This window comes from Alligator sinensis, unplaced genomic scaffold (genome assembly GCF_000455745.1).
Source record: "Alligator sinensis unplaced genomic scaffold, ASM45574v1 scaffold1081_1, whole genome shotgun sequence".
NCBI lineage: Eukaryota > Metazoa > Chordata > Crocodylia > Alligatoridae > Alligator > Alligator sinensis.
The window spans coordinates 13,643-24,643 of record NW_005842921.1 but is presented as its reverse complement, the minus strand read 5'-3'; the positions used below and the strand labels follow the sequence as shown (position 1 = coordinate 24,643).

The 11,001-nt window shown below is 47.9% G+C and overlaps 1 long non-coding RNA gene across 1 annotated transcript in view; it reads right to left on the bottom strand.

The window, feature by feature from the left end:
- The window catches only part of LOC112548100, an 18,203-nt gene extending 7,202 nt beyond the window's left edge, over positions 1-11,001 (bottom strand). The window contains exon 1 of the long non-coding RNA XR_003091898.1: positions 10,770-11,001. This is a non-coding gene — a long non-coding RNA (uncharacterized LOC112548100). The remainder of the gene's footprint in view (positions 1-10,769) is intronic.

The window sequence follows — 11,001 nt, the reverse complement described above, 5'->3', positions numbered from 1 at the left end:
GAAAGAGTGGTGTATGACATTTCAAAGTGACATTTGTCCACTGGCCAGTCTCCCTAGGGGGTGAGGAATCTGAGGCAGAGGACTATGGTCCAAGACATTGTTGGGATGGGTGAATTATTTACTCTTGGTATGCTATTTTCCCAAATGAATGCTGGGTTCCCTCTTCCTTTAGTGAAAAGTTTTCTGGGATGAAGTTACACATTACACTTAGACCATACTAAATCTGAGAAATATTCAGTGGTGTTAACGTTGGAATGTGCTGCAAGTAGTCACACTTTAAAGATTAATACTATTTCTTGCCTGAACAGCTCTGACTTATCACTAGAGGGCTGGCAAGCAGAGGCATGGCTACAAGTCAGGACACCTGGCCTATCTCTGCTCTGGGTTGCAGGGGGAGGGGAGGGCTGGGACAGAAGCACAGACAGAAGCACAGCCTGGTACCTTTTTACATGGACAGATGTGCAGCCTGGTACTGCCTTCCTCAGTGTGCCTACAGCCCTTGTTGTCTCTCAGGCAAGAGAAATTACATTTCTCCATTGTTTATACCTGATGCCATTATTCATGTCTATGCCATGTGGCTGTGAGGTGCTGCCAGATGAGGCAGCCATGCTTCTACATTGCATTTCCACTCATGGAATACAGGGGCCGAGGCTACACAAAAGGCAAATCAGCAGCAATTTAGGCCTCTGAAGTCCAACTGGGTGTTTCCTGAGAGGTTTTAACTACATGCCTGCAATCCTTTACCTACAGAAGGGGCAGCAGCTGATAGCAATGCTTTTATTTTTGCTGCCTCGTGCTTCCTAAAGGAGATGTGAGGGTTCTGCTCTAAGAAGCTCTTCTTTGTGCTGCTGACAGTGGGCCTTCTGTTCAGCCCAGGGAAAGCCTTTTTGTTTCATTCCTTATGAAACTGCAGCAGCTGTTGCTGAGATATGATCTGCCTGTCACTGCCATTTGACTGGTGGTTCGGGCAACTCATCCCAGAGATCTAAGGGAGAGCTCCTGGGCCAGAGCAGCACCAGCAGGTGCACTAGGAACCAGTGAGGACATGTGATGGATTAAGGAGAGAAAAGAAACTCGGGCAAGGCAGTCCCACCTCTCCACTCCACTGAGTTGGAGTATCCATGTTAGTGTCAGTGGCCCTTTCTATCCTCCCTGAAACTTGTAGCCCCCTTTCCTCTGTCCTCTAGGGCCACCACATGAGCCCTGAGCTCCCCTTGCTCTGACCATGAAGTTGCCATGGAGGGGGAGGGGGAGAGTTCCAAGCCAAGCTGAGCTCACCCTCTTCCTCATCTTGGTGATCCTGCATGTTTTATTTAGAGGTTCTTCCCCCTTCAGTGATAAGTGTCTCCTGCTTTCTTCTAATGGCTTGTCCTATTGCCCAGGTAGCAGCAGCCTGTGTTACAATGCTGGGAAGGTTATTGCAGTTGTGCAGATATGTTAAACAAATGTAGTTTAGGTCTGAATAATGGTAAATCCCTGATTTAGTTACCTGTGAAAACTAAATTCTTCCCCTTTATGTATGTACATCATGGTGCTTTTATTTCAATGTTCCAGTTTTCCTCACAATATGCCTTCCACAAAAGTGTACCAGCATACAGCAAGAAGGCAGAATTTAGGTTGATACTGAAACTTAGGCAACATTCCTGGAATATAATTATACAGTGTACGCTAGAAATCAGTATACTTCCATTATACAAAGTGCTTCCAAACTTCACTTACACACATTTCCATCATGATTATTAACAAATTAAACCCACAAAACCAGTCTTTTAAATCCAAGTAAACCACAAGTTTGCTCGGACTGTGAACATGCAAGTGCGGTAGAAGACCCCTATCCCTATTACATATAAAGATCTGTACCTTCAAAGATGCCAGCCCTGGGTAAAGGTCTCTTCTCCCCCTTCCCCCCCACACAAAAAAACCAAAAAACAAAAATAGCCCCCCCCCCGCAAGTATATAAAGGCCTGATCACAGGGGCTAGGTAGTGAGGGAGGAGGCAGCCTAGAGGTAGGAGCTCTGCTAATGGAAATACTGGCCAGTATGTGTGGAGCCACAAGCAGGTAAGCCCTTTAGGCAAGGCAGGCCCCAGGGACCCCTGGGCAGAGAGCAAATATGAGACACCCCTCTCCCCAACTGTGCTGAGGGCCTGTAACCACTGAAAGAACAAGGCATGGCAGGCAAGATCACAGGCTATCAGATGGCTGAAAGAGCAAGCCAAGTCCCTCTTCACAAGAGGGCAGTTGTACCCCAAGGTCTAGAGATCATGGGCAGTCACAGAAAGGTGTTTATTCTAGTGTTGTAAATAGAGAACCAGATAAATAAGCGTTGCTGCAACATGGCACCAACTACACATGCACATACATAGGCACTTGTCTGAATATTCACTAATGGACCATGTTCTGACCAGTACCACATTTCTGTTTTCCCCAGTCTACTCAATAAGTTTATTGCTTGATCTTATCTCCTGCCTGTCTTTGTGATATCAATTTTTGGCTAGAAAACTTATAAAATTCTTTTACAACATGTGTAAAAAAAAAATTTAAAAAAATGCCACCCTCTTTCCAAGACTTTTTTGTCATCTTCCAGCTTCTACTGCCATATATCAATACTTGTTTTATGCTGCTGTTGAATAGTTTAATTTTCGTTTAAGTGTTTTACTACTTTGACTTCCACCTGTTGTTCAGTTGCATAAATGATGCCCTTGCCTTTGTATATGATTTTTGGATATTGCCATCTTCTCCTGTAGTTTTGCTGATTTTGTTGCTGCTGCTTCTAATAGTGTTGTTTACTAGTGATTCATTCTGGTGAGTCTTGTTAATTCTTACTGTTTTTGTATTATTGGCATCGATTACTAGCGCTGGTGTTGATTGCTAATCCTGCACCTGTGCTCAATCTGTTCATTTTCATTTGCATGTATACTCTGTTGTTGAATAGAAAGCAGATACTGTCAGAAAAAGCTGGTTCTTTCAGTTCAGTCAACATCCATTTTATGTCTCTGCTTTGCTACTCTTGAACAGTTCTCATTACCCAGTTTATTGGTAGGAGCAACAGCAGAGGTGAGAACATGCCCCCTTGGACTCCTGTTGATACTTCAAAGAAAGATAATGACAGTCCATTGACTATGACATTACAGCTAAAGCCATCATGCAAAGCTTTAATAATGTTAAGCATTTTGATGGAATTTCCATAGCTATACTATATTACAGGATTTTCTGGTGTATAGCATCTAAGATCTCTTCACAGTCCACGAAGTTGAAAAATAAAGTGTAGGTCTATTCTATCTGACTTTCTGTTATATTTTTCAATGTAATAATTTGATCTCTGCATCCTTGCACCATCTGAATCCAGTTTGTTCTTTTCTATCAGTGTTGTGCATTCTGCGTAGTAGAATTCTGCATACTGGATGTATCTACATGTGCTATTAGGCTACTTGAATAAACTCCGAAGCTTATTGCTCCTGGGTGCCACATCTGCACATGCGCCTGGGAGCACAGCACATTGAGCTGAGAGGGAGCAGCCCCTGCTGGCAGGAGGCCTATGGGAGGGGGGGCATCAGCCTGCCAGCCCAGAGCTGCTCCCCCTGGCTCAATGCACTATGGAGGGGCTGGCTGGGGCATGAGGGTGCTTCAGCATGGGACTGGCCAACAGGCAGCCTTCATACTGAAGCATGGAGTATTTTACTCTGCTGTAGGAAAGTACTTGTATTTACTCACTATTTGCATGAGTACTTACAATTACTATCCTGCGGTGGAGTAAAAATCTTTGTGTATTTACAAGTACTATCCTGCAGCGGAATAAATTAATCTACTCCATCCTAATAGGGGCACACATGTAGGTGTGTGACATTTACTGTGCAGCTAATTAGCCAATTGTACAGTAAACATCTTGTATAGATGCACGCACTGGATGTGTCTATACATGCTTCTTAGTTTTGTTTGGTTGCCACATGGGGCTGAGTCCCAACCTAGAGGATCTTGCTAGTCCACTCAGTGTCAGATTGGTCATCATGTTTGGATCAGGAAGGGGTTTTATGCCACTGTAGGTGCGTCTCCATATGCACTTTAATGTGCAATAGACTATTTTACTGTGCATTAAAGCATCACATAAAAAAGTGACATTATGCTAATGCGTAAAATAGCCTACTGCACGTTATAAGCATCACTAAAAAAGCATGCAAATGCACTATTGAACATTAGTGCAGCCTAACGTCCATTAATTTAGTATCTCACATTACAAGTACTAAATTTAATGCACATTAGAAAAGGTGCATTAATGCATGTGTATATGTGCCCAGTCAGATTTCCATTGACTATAGCTGTATTGTTTTCCTCTGAAACAGAAGACATGGTCCTCTTCCATGGATCTCTCAAGCATATTTTAACAAACTACTGCCTCTCCTTGTAGTGGCAGGACACTGTCAGTGTCCTTTTCCCCTGCTTTATCTGTGGCAATTTAGGTTGTTCTTGACATTTTCAGGTACTCTGTCTACTAGTGTCAGTGTGAGACGTGTGTGGCCAGACCTGAGGACTAATCAGGGATCAAGGACAGGAACTTGGTCATAACTGGAGTTGGGGGAGTTCAAGCAGAATCCAGGGATGGGGATCAGGTCAGGAAACCTAGAAGGTCAAGAGGTGAGTAAAGTTTGAGTAAGTCTGTCACACTTACAGTTTGAGGATCTGGGAAAATGCACTCAAGTAGGTAGTAGGGTCATAAGAAAGTTAGGCTGGAAGGGACCTCACAAGGTCCAGCCCCCTGCTCAAGACAGAATTATCCCTGACCACACCTTTCCAGCCTTGTGTCCATCTAACCTGCTCTTCAAAACTTCAATGGATAGAGATTTCACAGTTTCTGTAGTAGGTTTGTGTTCCAGTGTTTGACCACTCTCATAGAAAGTTCTTCCTAATCTTCAGCCTCAATTTCCCCTGCTGCAGCTTGAGGCCTAGAGGAAGAGAGCAGCCTATTCAGGCTGTATTCAGTAAGAGAAAAGAGACTGAAATCCAGAAATAAAAGAGCTGGCTAAGCAACTTGCCTGTCAACAGATCAGTGACATGAAACCTCAAGGCCTGAGCACCACAGCCACCAGCAGCTCAGTCCCTTGAGGCTACCTAAGCAAACCCCCACAACAGTCAATGAGCAAACACTAATGGATTTATAGGAGTATGGGTCTCTTCCTTCAGGTAAGGGATTGTAGCGATTGGACAAAAATATCTCAAAAAAGCACCAATTAAGCTTCAAAGGCCTGAACTGCTGTTGCCTTTCCCTTTAGGAAGCCTTACCCCCCCTGCACTGCATGATTGAAAACTTAGTGTGAAAACATTACAACCTCATTTGGAAGCATCTCACGGCCACTTTGCACAGACATAAATAATGGCATGAGGTGTAAAACAAGAGAGAACTGTAATTTCTGTTCTCTTGGAAGGGGCATCAGGGGCTGCAAGTGCACTGATGAAGGAGGTACCAGATAGGCTATGTTTCTGTCCATGTAAGGGTCTCTCATCTATTTGGTCTTAAAGCTTAACCTCTTTCTGGGTAACTTCACAATCTGCACAGGCTTTCTTAGTTCACTTGTGGCAGCAGCAGGGTTGGGATCTTCCACAGAATGAGATGAGAGTGCAGCTCGCTCATCTGTTTCATTGGAGCGCCCTGTCTGAATCTCCCATCCCGGCAATGCTTCTCCTTAGCCTTCTCTTCCCACTGCTTCATTGTGAGTTGTTCTAAAGCCTTTTGGAGAGTTGAGTTTTTGGGGGCGGGGAGTTTTGGCTGCTTCCGACAAAGGCAAAACATATTCATATCAGAATGTTTGGGGACAAAATTTTGTCTTGGAGAAATGCTGTAGTTGGGGCTCTATTGACCCAGATCAGCAGGGAAGAAAGGCATTATGGGTGGGATGGACGAGGTGGTGTGTGCGCACCCCTGCCCTGTGGCAGCAGGGCTGTGCCAGACCTGTTCATCAGAGCCCTCTGCTGGCTGAGATCAGGGAGTCACTTCTCTGGGAACAGAACTGTGATCTTGCAGCAAAGGATAGAGTTACAGGCCCAGCATCACAAGGGGTTGTTCTGCAGCGGTTCATGACTGGCAGCAGACAAAAACAGTAGGAGATAAACAGGGAGAAGACATCCTGGCAATGCCCTTAGAACTAGCATGGGAGGTCCCCACCAGTCTGACCCCTGAGTAGGGTAGGGACCATGCCAGCCCATTCCAAATTGGAAAAAGGTACCGTGGGGAAACTGAAGATTTGTAGTGCAGTGGGCCTGTATAATCCCAGTACCAGGATACAGAGAATGCAGCAAGCCTGAGGGGGGACTGCATCACATCCTAAATGTTTTATGCTTTATTGTGAGCACCATGGCTGGGGAGGTTGACAGAGGAGCATTCTACCAATAGAAACATTGCTGGAGGCAGTGTCTGGTTCATCCCTGGCACCAACTCCCTTCCTGGTGGTGGTTTTGCAGCAGGAAACAGTTTGGCCCCCGAGGTCCCTCCATGGATAAAAGCATCTGCCATTTCTGGAAAGCATCCACATTTGTTACAATAAACCTTTGGGAGCACTGCACATGAGATGACACCGCCAGGCAGTTCCCAGCCTGACCTACCTCACCTAGTCTCACGTAGACCAGAGGGGCTTAGATAGACTTGACAGAAGTCAACAGTAATGTTGTGTTGGGACATGGAAATGGACTTGCTGTAATGACAGAGGTGAGTTGAGCCTCTGTGGCTTGATGCTGAGGCTCTCTTTCTACTCCCATGCTGTCTGAGACACCAGCAACACTGCTTTGCTGCAAAGGAAGCTCTGAAATGCCAAATGAGATTGTAAATATGTTTCCCAGAGGCAGCCTAAAGCACCAGCCACAAAAGCTGGACAGGTAGCTGCCTTGGCATTCTAGCCCATTTGCTTTCCACACAAGCCCATTCCTAAGTGGGGGATCACAGGAAAACAGGCAACTAATTGATTGGCATCTTTCAGACCTTCCAGGGATCCTGCTGGCAAGAAATGGCTGTGGTTAGAGAGAGCAGAAGAGATTCACGCTCCGATTTGAGGAACTTCAGGCTGGGGAAGAAATCCTCAGAGCTGTGTGTGGTATATGGAATGTACCTTTAAGGGGTCAGCAGTGGGATGGCCCACTCTCTCTTCTTCCTTTTGTAAATGCTCTCGCTCTTCCTCTTCATGGCACCTTCATTCTTCCTCTTCTCTCCTTTTGCTTTCTTGCTCTTCTTTCTCAATCTTATGGGAGGTGATATATGTTGAAAACAGATGACAACATCTACTTAAGAGCTTCACAAACTCTGCTATGGCTTCTTGTTTGGACATATTTCCAAGGGCAGCCCATTCTTTCCTTCTGTCATTTTCCAGCACATCAAAGAGCCCAACTTCAGGGCAAGTATCAGGATTGTGAGGTCCCAACAGAACTTGCTTGTGCAGAGCCACAAATCTGAGTTTTTCTTCATATGTCAGATGAAAGGCTTTGCCATCTTTTTGAAGAAGCGCAGTGCCAGCCTATACAGCTCGTCCAGGCTGAAGCCCGAGCACTGCTCCAGGCTCAGCACCGCCGCGTCCCCTCGGGTACCTCTGCTGTCCTGGGCGCCTCGCAGCCGTGCAGCCTCCTCTGAGTTGGGACTCAGCATCAGCCCATCAATGGACACCTGTGTGTGACCAGGAAGGAGAATCCCTGTGCTCAGACTTCAGCCCTAAGGAAGGTAGGTCTCATTCCAGCTGCAGGAAGTGGAAACCTAGGTGGCCAATAGCTCGGGCAGATGGAGGGTCCTACGTAGAAAAGGAATCGGGATAGAGAAGCAAAGTCCATCCAAACTAAGGAATCTAGAGAAACAATTGTGAGGTTTGGCAGGTTAGCTAATGGGCAGAAAGCCCAAGTTGAGTTGGTGGTGCCCATACAGGGCGATGCAGCCCCTCCTATGCTGATTAAAAATCAGTGTGATGTTGGCCAGACTGATCACACTGCTTAGGCCCACACCGCCTAACTCACACTCCAGGTACCTGCATCAAATCTGAAGTCTCAAAAACCCATTCAGCCGGTGCCTGACTCTGGAGGGGCCCATGTTTTTTACATTACATTTCCCCAGGTGCTCAGAGTCTTGCTTCTGTCCACACCCTAGTCCTGGCAGTGCAGAGCAGCTCAGTTCCTGCTTTATATCTAAACCCCCTTTGGATCCTTAAATAAAGCTGTTCTCTGCCTGTTTCACCTTGGGGATTGTTGTGGTAGGTGTTCTCTAATCTATCAGGTAGGTATTCTCTAATCTATCAGGCTCTACTAATAAGCAGGGATTTTGGTTTTCCCTGATAAAAAAAAATAAAAAAAATTGCAAGTTCTCTGATAAAAATCTGTGATTAAAATTAAAAGCCCTTCACTCCCCCTCCATAGCCCTCCCAACCCTGCTGGTGCCCCTCCCACCCCCTCCCCCCAGCCCTGTTGGAGGGGATCCCCAGCTGCCAGGGCTACAGGACCAGGGACCCAGGTCCACAGCCCCCTGCCCCTGGCAGGAAGCGGTGGCTGCTGCAGCACAGCAGAACCTGGCTCCCCCTGTGCTGCCTGCCTACTGCGGAGTTGGGCAGGGGGTGGGGCTGGATCCCTGGCACTCCGTGCACTGCCAGGGAGGGGAGCAGGGGGGACCCGTGTCTCCCAGATCTGTGCACAGGGCAGGGGTGGGCACAGGCTGCCTGCTGTGAGCTCAGGCTCCCTTGGGGCATCTGCAGCCCAGTGCATGCGACTCAGCACTGCAAGGCAGAGTGGGGTTGCGCAAGGATCACCTTGCTGCTGCTGCAAGTTCTGCGCTGCCCTGGTGCCTTTGTGTGTGCAGCAGCAGTGAGGGGCACAACCCTGCAGCACTGCCTCTGCTGTTACCACATGCGCAGGGGATGCAGTGCAGAGCACGCAGTAGCAAGCAGCTTCCCTGCACGATCCCACTGTTCTCTGCAGTGTTGGATTGTACACACTGGGCTGCGGGGGCCCCAGAGGAGGGCAGCAGGGTGGGGAGACTGAGCTTGCAGTCTGCGCCCTCCCCGCACACAGATCTGGGGGCACAGGTTCCTCCAGCTCTCCCAAGATTAAGCACAGTGACATGGAGCTGGCCCCAACCCCCCACCCACAAGATGAGCTGTCTGTGGCCCTGTCCCACTCCCCACTGAGGCTCTGTGGCCATGCATTGCAGGCCCAGGCTCCAAGCCCCAGGCACCAGCTGCCTGGGCAGCAGCCACAGCCCTGCCCAACTCTCTCCCAATGGGGGCCTCAATTCCCCGCCCCCAATTTACCTGCAAGAGATGCTCTCCAGGCTGCCTGGTGGCCATATGTATATACATGCACGTGGCACTCCCTGCAGATCTACAAATTTGAACAGTTTGTAGGGCTGTGAAATAGGAGGAGAGAGAGCAGGAGCAGCTAACAGCAAAACTGTCAGAAGAAAGGCTATTTTCATTAGTAGAATATTAAGATCATTAAAAAGGAGACTGTTATTAACATCCGTGGAGTGAAGAGCAATGGGCCAGTACGACAATTGACTTCTCAGCTGCCTGAATAAAAATGCCACTGCTGCTGCCATCTGGTTGGTTTTAATTTTTTAGTGGAGAAGGAATCAAAGTGTACAGCAAATCTGCTTCTAGTCTGGGGAGAAAATCGGCTTCCTCAAGACATGCACCACAATTTCGGAAGGCTAATTTTTGAGGAAAACGATGTATGATATGCAAGTAAGTACAGTAGTCACAAGAAGGGTGAAGCCCATCCTCTTAAAGGAATGTCCCACCCTGTGATAACTTCCAATTTAAGATCAGAAAGCCCTTTGGTCTGGTAGTCACCTGAAGGAAAGTCTCTGGCAGCAGCAGCTTTCTTCATGTACGCCTGTATGGACAGTCTATGATGTGGCATGAGAGCCTTAGGATAGAAAAATTTGCTGAACAGGATACAGTCACTGGAGACCTTACTGGCTTCAAATATTCCTAGGCAGGCTCCAGGCTATTCCACAGGCCTCGGCGATCTTGCCATCTCTAGTCAGCCAGAAACTGAAGGAGATGCATTCTGTCAGCCCAGGGCAGATGGAACAGACCAAGGGACAAGATGGGCAGCAGATGTTCTGCTGGAAAACTCTCCACTGCCTTCCAGCTGGCATGACTATGATTTCTTCCAGCTTCATTTGCTTGCTTTGCAGGCTCAAGGAGCTTGCAGCAACATGAGCCAGCACTACACTGAGAAACAAGTATTTATACCCATCAGCTGGAGTTGCTTCATATAATTCACTGCAGATGCACACGTAACCCTCTGCCAGGCATATTGGCAGCAATGGCTGGCTTCAGTATTTAGAGCTTCTTGGTAAAATTACAAATAATTGGCTTGAGCCCTGACCCAGAATTTAGGGGATCGTCCCACCTGCCCTGGGCACTTACAGTTTCTACTCACAAGGAATGAGAGAGCAAGAGAGAGAGCGAGAGAGAGAGTGTAACAAAGGTAACTTTTACTAAAGGATGAGGGAACCTGGCATTCATTTGGGAAAACGCAGTACGCCAGGAGTAACTCGCCCACTCCAACAGTATGTTGGGCAGCAGTAGTCCTTTCCCTCGCTTTTCCCACCTCCCACAAAGGTTGTCCAATGGAAAGATGTCCTGTTAGCACCTTGTACCCGCCTCCACTCTACTAGGTGTTCCCGCGCCGCCTTTGCCCGGGCCCAAGGTTTCGTGTGCCCTGGCTTCGTGAGTGCACCCCGGAGGTTAACCCTGCTGGTATCAGGGGGACCCCTGAACTCACCTGCCATGACTTTGATGGTACCTTCAGTGGGGGGTCCTCCCTTGGGGTATCCACCGGCGTCGGCGCGTTCCTCGACGGGTAATCTCAGGGCTCCGTCCTCCCCTACACCCTGGCCACTCGCCACCTTAGGCTCTACCTCCTATGGCCTCAACGTCGTCCTGGCTTGCCACCCTCTCGCCTCAATATGCCGGCCGTCAACAACGGTCTTCGGGCTGGGCGTACTGCCTATAGGGACGCCAGCCCGGCCCCTCCA